Source organism: Protomyctophum bolini, assembly GCF_963924005.1.
Source record: "Protomyctophum bolini genome assembly, chromosome: 14".
NCBI classification, from domain to species: domain Eukaryota; kingdom Metazoa; phylum Chordata; class Actinopteri; order Myctophiformes; family Myctophidae; genus Protomyctophum; species Protomyctophum bolini.
In genome coordinates, this window is record NC_137875.1 from 12,951,763 (window position 1) to 12,967,580 (window position 15,818).

The 15,818-nt window shown below is 43.3% G+C and overlaps 1 protein-coding gene across 11 annotated transcripts in view; it reads left to right on the forward strand.

The window, feature by feature from the left end:
• Positions 1-15,818, forward strand: part of LOC308328683 (calcium-activated potassium channel subunit alpha-1a) — a 223,450-nt gene that overhangs the window by 103,098 nt on the left and 104,534 nt on the right. The window lies entirely within an intron of this gene.

Here is a 15,818-nt window from a genome sequence, read left to right on the forward strand (position 1 = left end):
GCACTTGAACCCTATATAGCATTCTTCTGATGGGGTGAATCTTGGGCAAAAAATAGATCTGTTGTAAGCTCACAACATGTCTCGTTTGTGACGCGTTGTTGTGAGCTTGTACATGTAGGCTACATGGGCTTTGCTTGTGCATGTACATTCGGCACAGAGATTTGATGTGGATGGAATTAATGGGAAAATACTGGTGGACTTAATATATGTGGGCATACAGTATACTGTAGAGAGCTTGGGGGGTCAGCTAGAGTGTAAGTGGTTAAGTTGAGGATAGACTGACTGTCTCTTCTCCTCACTTACCTACATCCTCATCATGGTAATCAGCTTAAGCATGACCCTAAACCACTGGGGTCTCCATAGTTTTTCAGGCCAAGGACCCCTTATAGCTGCAGAGAGAGATGAAGCAGGGATCCCACACTGCATAAAATGTGGTTGCAGATTTTCATATTAGGTTTTTAGTAATGTTTAGTATGTTCTCTTTTTTTGTAAGGTTGCTTGTTTTCTGTATGGGGGGGACTACTAATGGAAATTAGGATTCTTGATAATTCCGGTGTATTTAAATGGCATTTTATGTGTGGTGTTTATGAATATAATATGCCGTCTAAATAAACATAAATATAATATTATAAAACATATAAATAATATAAAAAGAATGATTCGGTGGCCTTCCTATAGTAACTCTGGGGTCTTCAACTATGTTGAAGATAGAGAGAGAGAGAGAGAGAGAGAGGGAAAATGTTATCCTCACAAGGTTGTGCGTGCGTGCGTGCAGGGATTGCACCTGGGCCCAGAGCAAGCAGTTTAGCTGATTGAGGGGCCTTTAACAACCTAAACAGGGCTTTGAGTTACAGTCCACCATACAGTTTACTTTCACTACAACAGCAGCAGCCAGGGCCATTACATCAGTGTTAAAAGGCAAATAGAAATGACATGTGTATGCGTATGTTCCGATGTTCAATGCAAGAACAAAATTAAATTGTTAATCACAATTATTTGCATGACAGTGAATTGTCAACTTAAATTCTGTTTCTGTGACAGCCCTACATGTACACATTATTGACCTCCTACTATCACTGTATATGTAACAATGAGTTGGGACTTGGGACACATTTTTGAGTCATGGAAAAACATAGAAAAGGTGCTCCTCAGACCACAGGTTTCTGCTCTGGGTAGGTTATTGTGGCACTATAAAAGGCCATTGTGAAACGGTTTGTATTTATTCCTCTGCCTAGTGGGAATGTGTGTGCAAAATATCCGTATATCTCACGTTGCGTTCATGATTTTTAAGAGATAGAGGTGTCACACAGAGAGAGAGAGGTCTCACACACTTTTCCCTCCTTGTTGAAAAGGATCCAGATGCTCTTCATATGACCTTTATTGCTGTCGCCAGGGAAATGTTAATGATCGCACACATCGATTAGCTTTGTCATCCCGTTAATGGTCTTAATTAGTTTCTTGTCTGCGTCTCGTGATGCACGGCTGAAACTATTGTAGTCTGTCTGTCTGTGTCTGTCTGTCTGTCTGAATTAGTCCAGTGGACAGTGCTGAAAACAACGCTGCCACTTGCCTCAACTACGCACACCTCTAGTTATGAGCGGGCCAAGCACGTAGTGCAAACTGTAGTAGGTTGTATGATCGCTAACGCTGTAGGGCATTCATTTATGAAAAAATATATAAAAGTATAAGATAAGAGGTTTCTGCCCGACAACAACAATGTGATCAAAAGCAGTTGGATGGATCCTCCAAAACCTTCAGCTCGCATAGGAAGTAGTCTCGCGCAGCCATACAACTATTCCACAATCTATGCTATATAGAGTCTGGAACTACACCTCCCAAAATCCGAGCAAGGATGCTTGGCATCTCCATTCACAAAATGAAATGTAAAATATCTTTACATTATTTATTTTAAATATCTATTTCTGCTAAGCAGCAAGCTATATTATGCTTAGATGATTTCGATTTATATTATGATAGATTTGCATGACTGTAAAGACCAAAGGGAAGTGTGCAGGAGGCATACTCATTTTCAGAGCTTCCACGTGCTCCAGACTGTATGACCGGAAACATTTGAAATTTGTGCAAGACTACATGCAGAGGAAGCAACTGTGTGGGGGTCTGATGATCTGATCTGAGACTAGCCTTTTATGTCTGCCTCAGTGAAGCTGAGACAGACAAACGTGGCCAGCCAGCCAGTAGGTCCTCCTAGAAAAGCAGTTTTCCCCCATCCTTTTCCTGCAGGCGGGCGTTTCCTAGCAGGAGGGGTGTGTGTTGCAACGTTCCACCACAACAACACACACAGCTCTCAGAGAAGACTAGCACCAGAGAAGTGAGAGCGGGCGAGGGACCAGCGTAGACTGGCAGGACTCCTAGTTGACAACCCTTTCTAGTTACCGTGGGAGCAGCATGAATGGATGGCAATTACAGTTGCTAACTTTGTTAACCGCTAGACCGTCTGTCCGCATTCTTGTCCCTTCATTTATATTCAATGCAGTGTTGCGTTGATGATGATGAATGGCTCATATCACATCGCTCTCTGTCTCTCTCTCTCTCGCTCTCTCTATTCTGCAGTGTGGCATTTAGTTGCCAAGATGATGCTATTTTGATTCAGAGCGCGCAGTACAGCACATCACAGCACAGCACAGCACAGCAGCACCAGTCACTGCTTATGAGTGATTTTGGGCTTGTTTTTTCTGTAAAGTACCTTGTAAATATTAGTAGTTTTTTGGATTGCTTTTACATGGCCTTTTTCTAAAGTGCAGATGTAGCCTACAAGCTCACAATAGGGACTTTAAGCAACGACATGTAATTCTTACATGCGCTGGACATGATCAGCAGTGGAAAGAGGAAGGTGCTGGAGCAATCTGTGTTATTCTAAAACCGTTTTAATAAACATGGTGGTTAATATGACATATGGTATTAGTGGTATCTCTAACACATTACACAGCATAAGAGAGGTGATGGAGCAATCGGTGTAAATGTATGACAGCTATAATTTCAATAAACATGGTTATGACATGGCGTTGTAGACACTACGTGGAAGTGTAGGTTCTCCCATAGTAGAAAGGGCTGCGACGGAGAGCAGGTTTATGTATCGAGCACTGATCCATTTCAGGTTGCCGTATCCGACAGCCGTAGCCGTCGTTGCTTAAAGTCGCTAATGTGTCTCATCTCGGCACGTTGTGAGCTTGTAGATCAAATAGCCGATGTACTGTATAGGTTCAGAGTGCTGCCTGATAGTCGCTTCTTTTTGGTCTTGTTTTCGTGGACCTGGCCTCTTGTTTTCTCTTGCTAAATCTGGCAACACAACACAGCGTTCAGCACAGCGTCCTCTACAACCCACATCCCAGTCTGTTAATACCTCATCCCTCATGTCTTCCTGCCTCTCTCTCTCTCTCTCTCTCTCTCTCTCTCTCCCTCGCCGCTGGCTGCTGTGCCTGCCAGTGAAACAAACAGTTATGTAGGACGGCACACCACACCACTGTGTCTCTGTGCTGCAGAGAGAGAGAGGCAGGGATGCCCTCTTTCCTTGCTCCACTTTATACTAGCTCTCTCCAGCTCTCACACTGTGACTTCACTGTGCATCCAACTCTGTCTGTCCCTATTGCCATCTTTCTGGCTGTCTGGCTGTCCGTCTGGCTGTCTCACTTTCTTTATATCTTTTTGGGCAACATATTGATGTGAGTGTTGTTTTTTTCCTGGTTTTAAATAAACAAGTCCTTACCTGTTCGAACATATGAACACCAACGTATGTACAGTGTGGGTAATGCGATTTAATAGATCATAATATTGATGTATGTATTATTATTCTGGTCCCTTGGGGGGGTCTGTGTATTCCTCTGACTTATAGACATCTCTTTATTCTTTATTAGGATCCCCATTAGCTTCCACAAAGTGGTCGCTAGTCTTCCTGGGGTCTCTCTCCCTCTGTCACACACTGTACACACCATGACCATCCCAATGTTATTTGTGGCGCACAGCTCGTGTGGTCTGTCGGTGCGACAATGCTTGAAAGAATGTACTTTCTGACCCGTGGTGACTGGTGAGATGGCAAATTAGGAAAGATGTGCTCGTTTGTGTCAATGAGCAAACATTGTAGAGACGCCTAAGTTGTTACAACACAACACAGGAACCCCACCTAGTGTTTTAGGTCGTCCAACAGTTTCTTAACCACTCGGTGGGAGCAGCACCGATATAGTGCTTGCTGGTGGTGCGCTGAACGCAAGTGCGTTCATTCACTGTGACTGGGCGTCCTTAGTGAATGATATCCGTCTGTCGTTGTGGTGTTGTTAGAAAGTGAAGGTACCGCGTCGCTGTCGAGTCGTGTCTGTGTTCTTATGAAACTGGGCTTCCGACACATCTGCTGCATTATGCCTGTGTGTTACAGCTGAAAGTGAACACAATTTGATAGGAAACTAATGATGGTCTAACGCAACCATGCATCCGCGGTAAGGGCGAAACTGGGCTGATAGTTGCACAGAATTGGTGGAAAACGCTAACAGCGTCCAGTTTGTTAAATTGAAAAAAGGGCTTCGAGACGCCCTGCATAACGCAATGGTCAATGCTGTGTGCAACGTCAGATCAAGTGGTCAAGGCAGTGAGGCGCAAAGCCGGTTACAGCAGGGTATGACAGACATTCCCTCAATTTGTGTGTGTGTGTGTGTGTGTGTGTGTGTGCGTGTGCGTCTCACACCAAAAAAGGTAAGGGCCTTCTTTGCCAAAGAGGCTGCATGCTTGAGATCTTATTCATGGCGGCCAGTGTCAGTAACTCTATCATTGGAGCGCGATCAATGACAGCCGTGGAGAGAAAAAAAGAGAAACAGTGACTAATGCTTAATGACTAATTAATGGGGTAAGGCGAGGAATATGGTTGAGCAGTCAGAGATGCCTGGCAGTCTTTTATGGTGATGAAGGGCAGCTCATATGAAGGTCTCTCCCTTTCAGGGCAAGTGCAATGCCTTGCAGTGGTGGGAAGTAACTAGCTTTAACTATAAGTACTGTACTTAAAGGATGCATTCGCCCATTCCCAACCTATCTGTAATTGGTACAGTATAATATGGTACAATGCTTATCTACTTACTCTGTCTCAGAGGAGGGCTTTGGACAGTTCAGAAACCTGCCTAGTGCCTGCCAGTGACATTCGCGAGGGGGGAATCCAAGCTAATAGAGACTGCAGGCTTTCAATTCCAGCAAAGTTAACCTGGTGTAATTCTTCTCGCATTAATAAAACAGATAATCACATAATTGAAATCTTGTTTGAAAGAAAGTTTTTATTTAATTACATTTTATATTTAAGCTTGCTGGGGGACAGGCATGTCTGCAACAGCAAAAAACTAATCTAATATACGCACATCACTTAGTTGAGGTGCTGGTTTGGGAAGTGACAGTGAACACAATAAACCTGCACACTCATCTGCTCCAATGTAATTTATTTTCAAGCCAAGGCTCTTCATCAGGTCAAAACTCTTGGCCTGATGAAGAGCCTTGGCTCGTCAATAAATTACATTGGAGCAGATGAGTGTGCAGGTTTATTCTGTTTTCTGATGTCTGCAACAGCACAACTCTTTGCATACAAACGGAACATTAGGCTATTCTAACATATACCTTAAAGCTTAGAAATAACTGCATACAGTACCACAGTGGAGTGGTGGACAGTGCGTCCCGGGTTCAAGTCCTGCGTGTCACTCCCAGACTCTCTCCCTGTTTCTCTCTCTCTCTCCACTGTACAATGAATGAAAAATGAATGAAAAAAAAAACACAAAACAGGTTATGCGGTTACCAGGTAGGCAGGTACCACGTTCCTCCTTTGGTCCTTGTCAAACCCACATTCCTACGTGGGAAGTGGTGCTTAAATGATCTAGTATCCAAAACAACATCAATATTAGATCAGTAATATGTAGCTTTGATGCCAGCTGGCATTAGCCTATTGATGGGGCGAGTGCTTTCTCAAATCCTTCAGTAGGTTTCATTCCTCAAGGTAAATGTATTTCCATTAGTTAGTCATGCACCAATTATGAAAGCTTGACTAAACAGAACTTGAATGATGTTGGCAAGTCAACAACTGCATGTTTAATACCTAGTTTTGACTGTACATGAATCTTTCATAAGTTTGTAAGAGCAATTAAAAGTCTGATCTCAATGTCGGCACGTGAAACGCATGCTCAAGTTACTGCATAGCCTTCACTCAATCCCTGATGACAACCTTTACTGTACAAGACATTCTGAACTGTATTGGCACAGCTTTTCAACCAACTTGGAGTCAGAAATTCAATGTGACAAACTACCCGTGGATGAAGTCATCTGAAGGGAACTGTGTGTAATCGAATACACAGTAGGAGGTGCATATTGAAATGCTTTGTGTAATCGTTTTGTGCAGGCAGCATCCGGACAGTTGCACTTGCAGTAGTTAATTAAAAGGTGTAAAAATATATATATACAGTATATTTCTTTATTGTTTTTTGCAGACAATAAAAACAACAGTTTTTATTGTGTGTCAAATGAAAAAACACCAAAAGGAAACTAAAAACTAAACAGAGAGCATATTCAAGTTCAAACAGGTGTCGGAACAAAGCAAAGTTAGAAATAGACAAGACAATAAATAACCAAACAAAATCACTCATTCATACCGAGGAGTAGGGAAGAGAGCATAATATACTCCCTTTTTGAAGAAGGATAAACAAGCTCTTTTATAGAACAGGAGCTCTGCCTGTCCTTCACTCTCAACATGAATATAAAGCCTTCTTCAGATGTGGGTCGATTCTCAATTATAGACATATAGCGTGTGGGAAATTTTCCCAGACAGATATTATTGCTGCCGCTTGCCTGCCACTGTAGTAGGGCAGAATTTTCTTTCCTGGCACACAAAATGACAAGACGTTCCTTGCATTCAAATGGTCTTTTGTTTACTCGCCTTATCCTAAATGTAATCGGATGAATTTGAATTGTACGTTGAATATGAGCTGCAGGTTTGTGTTGTTCCACTAATGCCACACTGAGAAACAACAGCCATTCCTTATCAGCTGAGCATAACAAATTGTGCTTGGCTATGATATTTGAGAGGCAATCTTAGCCACGACCGCATGAGTTAAAAGACGGATAGAACATGCCAGCTCAGGCGTCCACTGGCTTTGCGAACCTTAATCGGTTTTCTGATAAGGAATGCCAGCTTTGCCTGCTGCACACCAGCAAATAACTTCAGCTTTTTATATCTTAATTGTTTTTTTAGTTGAAAGGCAGAAGTGATGTGGTGTGTCGTTTTGGCCTTGCTAACATGGTAGCTTTTGCATAGCTAGTAACAAAGAAAGATTGTCAGGTAGAAAATGTTCTCTTGCAGAACATTACTTGTGCGAAACTGATTCATTCAAGTTAAAACCTTGACAAAAGGAGATAGTAAAATCCCCCTAACCAACTTATGGTCATTTCAACAAGCGCAGTTCATAACGCTATAAACAAAACATTAAAAGCTGGGGGCGTGTTCTCTCCTCCACGTCATCAGTGCCCATACCCTGGGTGGGGTTAGCGAAAGGGCCTTTCTGTGTGGAGTTTGCATGCTCTCCCCGTATCCCCTAGGGTAGGTTCCTTCACAAAAAACATGCAACAATCCTGGTCTCTAAACTGCCAGCCCCTGGCCAGCTGGGGCGCCTGATGGAGGGGAAAGGAACTGGCTGGAATAGCGTGTTCCCTCCCCACGCTATGTCCAACTGGGCAAACTCCCCCCCTTTCAGGTGAAAAGAAGAAGCTTGGACTCCTCATGCAGTGAAGGGAGCATGAGGTCAGTCCGTTGCTCTAACCAGGTTGGCAGAGGGAGTGTAGCAGCCAGGAGAGTCTAGAAAATAATACTGGACAGGATGACAACAAAAGAAAGTGCAAAAGGAAAGCAAAAAGGGCATTTGAAGAATATACATTTCAAAATAGATAAGAGCAACAGTATGTTGTTTCCATTTACAGTCTCCATAGCATTTTTGGTGAGAGTGCAATGTAAGTGTTTGTGATTATTCTGTGAATGACCCGTATTTAGAGTGCTTAATGGGGAATATAAATGGAAAGGGGGTATTTTTAGCTCCCCTACACAGGGAGGTTTTATGTGTGTATTGCCCTTGCACGTGCCACCACTCACTCTTATTTTAGTAATGGTGCCGTGACCTGAATCAATCACCGATGTGCCAACCTGCCCTGCTTTTCTCCTGACAGACCCCCCCCCCCCTCCTCTCCTACTGGCTGCGCGCACATTCATGAACTACGCAGCCCCACCTAGCGGCGGATGGCGAAATACTATTTCGGTACCTTTACAGTCTATGGTGCCCACAAGCAGCGAGAAATAAAATGGAACCAAGATGTGACCCAATAGTGGCCAAATTGAGACCAGAAAGAAGGGTTTTTTGCCACTCAGTAGGCGTTCCCGTGTAACTTCTGGGTATGATGATGATGTCATGTGCATACCCTCTATTGTTGTTGTTGTTGTTATTTCCTGGTAAATCAACCTTTCTCTTTGCTCCAGGAAATGGAACATTAAGGTCAAACACAGGCTGATGTAGAGGGTTATCACTGAGGACTGGAGGCACTGGTGCACTGGTGGAAAAAGTTTTATTTTATATATATATATTATATATATATATAAACTTAACAAATTTCCTGCTTCTGACAGAAGGTTCCGCCAGTTGGAATCCAACCGGCAACTGCTTCTGGCATAACGTTCCGTCTGATAACCTTTATTATTGATATCAAACCGGATCGCTGATTCTTTTATTTATTTTTGCTTGGCCTTTCCTTCTTTAGCGATCCTAGACCGGATTGTGCAACTATGCTGCCGTTCACCTCCCTTTATATAGGCTGACTAAAAAGCTGAATAACTCGAAATCTACGGAGCTCTCCATGATTTGGATTAAACGTGCGATGTTCTGAGGTCTTTGCTGATTATCCGGTGGTCTCTAGATGGGAACATTGGCACTTTTGTGTGTGTGTGTGTGTGTGTGTGTGTGTGTGTGTGTGTGTGTGTGTGTGTGTGTGTGTGTGCGTGTGCGTGTGTGTGCGCGCGCGCGCGCGCGCACACACACACACACACACAACTCAATCAGGATGAGCACAGTTCTGCGGTGAAGCCCCTGAATCTCCTGGCAATTGCCATCTGGCCTAGAACCCTAGATCCCTGATCATCGTTTATAAAGACATAAATTCCCTAGCAGGCCAGAAGACCAAACTATTCAAGCGTTATAGAAATTTTCTAATTACTTTTCAAGAGAGTCAAGGAGCCAAGGAAAATTTGACAGAGGTTGTAGCAAAGGGTCAAAAGACCAATTTTGACCAACCAACAAACAGCACATGCACCAAGGCCTTCCCCCGCTCGATCATGACTGGAGGAAGGCCCCTCTCTATCCTGATTGGATGAAGGCTGGGCCCTCTAGCCAAAAACAACCACAGGGGTTAACTGGGGACAGGGAAGAACTCCTTATGGTCAGGGAGTATTATCAAATATATATATATATATTTCAATTAAGTGAAATCACTGAAGATACCTTTAACAGGTTCATTGTGAGATGGTCGGATCATCTTTCAGGCTTCCCTGCCTAAGTTTAAAGTTACCTTTGAACAGCCACTGCACCGACAGCTGAGTTGCTTGTCATGAAAATCCACTTTAAAATGTTGAAATATTATTTCTAAAGTGGCGATCACAACAACAGACTGAACGAGGAAGCCACGCGCTGCGCGGCACCTTCCCCATTGTAAACAATAGGGATTCAATTTCCCTTAACTGGATAATCTTTCAAATATTTAGAAAACTGTAGTATGAACTAGATAAGTGTGCTCCTCTGAGCACAGGTGTCCGCCAGGCTGGGTTGCCTACCCAGGGCCCCAGTAATCATCAGAAGGTAGTCGTAGCCAATTGGAACCAAGAAAGATATCTTGATCACGTGACCGATTTGGAAAACATCTGTAGTGTTAGTAGCAAAAAAGTCAGCTTGTGGATTTGCTACTAGTATGATCAAATAGGGCGTTCATTTTATGGGGGGGGGGGGGCACTCAAAAAAGTTAGAATATGGAGATAAGTGGTTTCTGCCTGACAGCGAGTGAGTCATAGTGCTGCTTCTGAGATTGGGCCCTGATCCAGAGAAGGTTGAGACCCACATACGTATGTGACCTAGAACCAAACCTGTGTGCTGCTATATGTGACCAAGGAAAGAGAGAAGACAAATGCTCTCCAATACCTTTGGGAACCATCTCTCTCTCTCTCTCTCTCTCTCTCTCTCTCTCTCTCTCTCTCTCTCTCTCTCTTCTCTCTGTGTGTAACTCCAGGTCATGCCCAGGCTTAAGGAGTAACGAGAGCTGAGGGCAGCAGATCTATTTTCTGCTGGACACTGGGCAGCATGTGCTCATGGGGATCCCATGTGATCGCAGCGCCGTGTGAAGTGACATTGAAACCAGGGGATCAACCCCTTTGTCTTCATATCGGCCGCTGTGCTGGTGGAAAAGAACGTTCCTTCCGTAACTTCTGTTACGCACGCAGAAGCTTGGCAAGTCTATGTAGAAAATTCTCCAACGAGGAAATGGATGGGAGGCGATTATTTGGCGACCACGTCGTTAGCTTGTTCCTCGCTTGGCACTCAGCATCAAGGGTCGTATTGGGGCTAAGTCCCTGCGATGTACTAGCGTCATGTCCAGGGGGTGTACTTGGGTGGGTCATGTGGTTCCATTATGTAGGATTGTATAGTGTATTATAGTCCGAGAGATACATTTTTAATGCACATAAAACTATGGGTCTTAGAAGTGTAACCACCCGACCCTGTAAGTGGTCGACCGGAGTCCCTCAGGGCGTTTTCGTTATCGCTCTACATAAATATCTTGGCGTCTAAGCTTACAGTAACATGGGGTTGAAGTGTGTAAAGGTTTGAGAATCAAGTTGCTTTAATCAACTCGCTTTCCTCCACTCTTTGTTATACACAATATATTTCCCCTTCATGTTTCACCCACTTACAGTATGTCAGAGAGAGAGAGAGAGAGGGAGAGATTCTTTTTGCTATTTTGGGCTTGTTTTCACGGTTTTAACAGACCTGGTTGTTTTTTCTCACGAAACCTGCCAACGGTTGTTCACAGACTGCACATCTACAGTAGCAGCAACTTGTTATCCATAGCAACATAATGTACAGATACAGTACCAAAAAAATCATAAAAACGTGGGGGTCCTTGACATGAAAAAGTTTTGAGAACAACTGGCTTACAGAGAAGCCATTTAAAGTAATCAAACCGGGGAAGGGAGGGAGGGAGGGGTTGGGGGGGGGTCTCAGCTGTGACGTGTTTGTGTTCCTGCGTTGGTTTCCATGGCGATAAGTGCCATCGGGTCCCCCCTGAAAAGTAGGTGACTGTGAACATTGTGAAAGTAGGGCGCCCGTGTCTATATATAGACTTAATTACTGTATGCCTATTCATACGTTTATATCTCTGAGGCATAAACAATGCTAATGTTCCAAAAGAGACGAGCTGATTATCGTGTGTGTGTGTGTGTGTGTGTGTGTGTGTGTGTGTGTGTGTGTGTGTGTGTGTGTGTGTGTGTGTGTGTGTGTGTGTGTGTGTGTGTGTGTGTGTGTGTGTGTGTGTGTGTGTGTGTGTGTGTGTGTGTGTGTGTGTGTGTGTGTGTGTGTGTGTGTGTGTGTGTCGAGTCATGGCTCCATGCACACACAGTTTATATTACAGTGAATCATACTATCTTCTTATACAGTAAATACTAAATATCTTGTGTTTTTGAGGTAGGAGGTTTTTGTGTAGATTTTTGTCCTAACACAAACATTAAATGCCATTTACATCATATGTAGACGAGCAAATCGGCAATTTTTGTCCTACAAAAAGATTAAATTCCCATTGACATACGTCGCTGGGCAGCACGATTGCAGCCTAATGTGTACCAGTAGGTGACAGAAATAACAGGTGGTGTAGCAAAAGATTTGGCACAAAATTTGGAATATAATTAGAGCATTCTATAGTCTATGCTTTATTGTTGCTACACTGCCTGTCTTTGGGCATTTCACATATAAGAGACTCATTATTGCACTGAATGATTGATTGTTATATACAGTAGGCCTGGACATTGGGTTACATATTCTGGAAAATTCTTGGACATTCATTGGGAAGTAGCAGATCTTGAATTTGAATCCTGCAAAGTAACAGAGACGATATACTTGGGTTGACCTGGGTACCCCAGGGCTCTGTACTAGCTGCCTCCAATCTGGAGGCAGCAGGGCATGATGTAGATCGGCTATACATTTTTGTGGGCCAAATGTTCTCCCCATAATAGGGATGCTAGAGTTTATGTGGATTAACTAAAAGTGAACATTAAAGCTGGTATAACAAATTGTGAAGCTGTGTGCGCCTGCGAGGCACCTCAAATGAGGGCGATGGTAATGGTGTCTCCTTTGGTTTTTACTGAATGGCGTTCTTCTTCTTGAGGCTGTATAAACAGAAAGAATTTGCTCAGACAGTGTGAGGGAAAGCAGCACAGGGAATCACACAAGCAAGTCTCTTCTTTTTCTACTCTCTTTTCGCCACTTGCACTGTCAAAATAAATCCATCTTTATTCTCAAGGTCTGTGGGAAATAAAAGACTTACATCTTTGAATGGTTGGTGAAAACCTGATGGGCAGAAAAGGTAGGAGGTGCATATCGTCGCTGTGGGCAGAAAATGATATCTCCATATTCCAATGTTTTGTGTTTATTTGTAAATGTACGTCCTACTTGATCATACAGTGTCACACAAAAGCATCAAAAGTAGCAGATCCTCTAGCTCTAAGCGCGGCGGCGAAGTGACGTCCCTGTGATGTACTAGCATCATATAGGGTTAAATGAACATAGGATTGTACAGTGTATATTATGATCGGAGAGATACATTTTTAATGCACATCAAACTGTGGGTCTGGGAGAAATGTAACCACCCAACTCTTAAGTGGTTGACCGGAGTCCCTCATCAGGGCGTTTTCGTTATCGCTCTACATAAATATCTTGGCGTCTAAGCTTACAGTAACCTGGCGTTGAAGTGGGTAAAGGTTTGAGAATGAATTATATAATCAACTCCCTTTCTTCCTAAGTCTGTGAAAAAAAGACAGCCCATTTAGACCTGAGAGCAGATTCTAAAAACGTCTTCTTCTAGTTTTCTGAAAAACCTATGTTTCTATGTCAGTGGTGCTCAATATACAGTATCATGTCAAGGACAGCGAAAATATATTGAATTGGCTGCCAACCCCCATTTGGGTTAAATGTCTTTGAATGGTTTTGGAGAAAACCTGATGGGCAGCTTTAAGCGTGGCGCGAATCGACGTGTTGATTGATGTGTCTATAGTGTTTGTCGATATGCCTTTTTTTGCTATATATATATTTGTTTTATATTTATTTGAATCCTGAAAAGTAACAGTTTTGGACATGTGAGTTTTTCACCCGACCGACGGAGACGAAATGCGAGTACAGTTATTCCGCCCACTGCGTTTAATCAGTCGAGTGTGTACGGTGCATTCAGAGCTGTGTGATTCATAGCGGCCTCACTCCCAACACGCCATTTAGCTTGTGTGCATTGAATTGTACGTACATGCGAGTGGCGAGTAAATAATTGACTGCTGGAGGCCCGATCAATGTTAAGTCCGTGGATAAGGTCACGGCCGATTTAACCTCTGTCAACAGCCTGATGGGGCGTTATGAGAAAATGCCTTTTAACGAAATGGAATCATTCAAATCCATAACCGGCCCCCACACTAATCATCCTGGAAACAAGCCAAAGAGGCTCACCTTCTTTCAACCTGGCATCCCTTGTATGACACGCACGCGTGCACACACACACACACACACACACACACACACACACACACACACACATATGCACGCACGCACACATATATAATTATTTTTGTTACTATGCGTTTTATTACAGTACAGTATTAAAGGTATAATCAGTGATTTCACTTAATTCAAATATCACTTATTTTTTTTGTTTTATTGTGATAATCCTCCCTACTATGCTGACCATAAGGAGTTCCTCCCTGTTCCCAGTTAAGCCCAGGGGTCAAAAAAACGTTTCGTTTTTGGCACGGTGGCCCAGCCGTCATCCACTCAGGATAGAGAGGGGCCTCCCGCCAATCATGATCGAGCGGGGGCGGGCCTTGGTGTGCGTGCTGTTGGCCTGTTGCGTGTCTCCCCACTGTAGTGCGTGCATGTGCACATCTTGTTATTGGGGCGGACCGTTTTTTTTTCTTCTAAATCACCCAAATCACTGAATGCTCCTTTAAAAATGGCACACAAAAAAATGAAATAAATTGTGAGGCATTGTGAGCTCGTCTGGATATCATGAATATACTGTTCGACTTCATGAATCAGCACAGTGCTGTAACAAAGGTCATCCTATGCTAATGTCATCCTCCACCACGCCAACGTGTTGTTTTCTCATTCGGTCGTAAGATGAACCATAAAAATGTAGACGCCTCATTGGCCACTGGGCCACATACAGTACATCTACACCATCATGCCACCCCCATATTATGTTGGGCAGCTGGACAGAACTGAACTGTAAGACATATTGAGTTGTATATGGGGCCATTACTGTTTCTATCTATGCAAGATAAGCTGCTTTTGGTATGAAAACCCCCTTTTATTTTAACCACGTATCCTATATCGTAACATAACAGAGATATATCTTTGGATGTTCCTCACCTCTGCTCTGATGCTTTTTAGATCGCTTTTTAGATATACCCCCCCCCTCCTTTCTTGGATATTGTCAGATGGTCTCCCCGGTGTGATTTGAACATACAGTATGGGGACATTTCACCTGCCAGTCTGCCCGTTCGTCCTCCATACCGCAATAGCGTAGCCATAATTTGATGTTCATCCCACTGTGCGATTGGCCTCATTACTCATGCAGGGAATTCAATGTACGAGCCACGGTATGAAGAATGCTGTGGCACGTTCGTGTCGGTGGCTGTTATTGCTTTGTCGAGAGAGAGAGAGAGAGAGAGAGAGCATCATCCGTTAGGTAATGGTTTCATCATCACCGGTGTGACCGCAGAGATGGATTATGTGACAGAATGGACGCATCACGGCTCATTTGTCATCATCTGCCTTCGTGTAAAAGGTGCAGCCACGGAACGGCACTTTGTTAATTGGAAGGAGCAATAGTCCCGTGTGTCATCACCCTGTGTGAGAACGCAGCCTTCTCCAGGTTGGGGAATGCCACTGGGAATATACTATACATGAGTGCTTTGTGGAGGCTGAATGGTGTGGACATAATTATAGTCAAATAGGTCTATTGTGTAAATGATTGCCCTACTACTAGAAGCATCAACCGTAGCAACTTAAAACGAGATTGTTGATCTGCTATTTTTGAATTGGAATTCTGAAAAGTAACAGTTTTGGACATACAGTATAGTATGGCAATATTATACAATATTATACGGTTCACATCGGGTGACATATTTTCAGCCAATCAGGAGAGAATACCCATGTATCACCTTCAATTTATTGTGTTCCAGTTCCAATTTTTGTCTGCTCATCTATTTGTGGCATTACTTCCAATTGCACTTGTTCATCCTGTAATCCTGTATGAGTTCGCAATCCTGATTGGATACAATCGGTGTCCCGACCTAAAAAAGCATTTTCTGTTTAATAAAGAGCTGGAGAGACATGGATACTACTGCAATGAGTAGGCCTACTATCAGAATATAGAGCTATTTAACACTTATTTTAACCAAACTAAATCACTTTCCTACCTTCAAACAAACCACCTCGCTGATATGTTGTTTGTGTGTTAGAAAGTAGACCCTGAAGATTCTATGTACTTACTGTATGTTGTAGGCT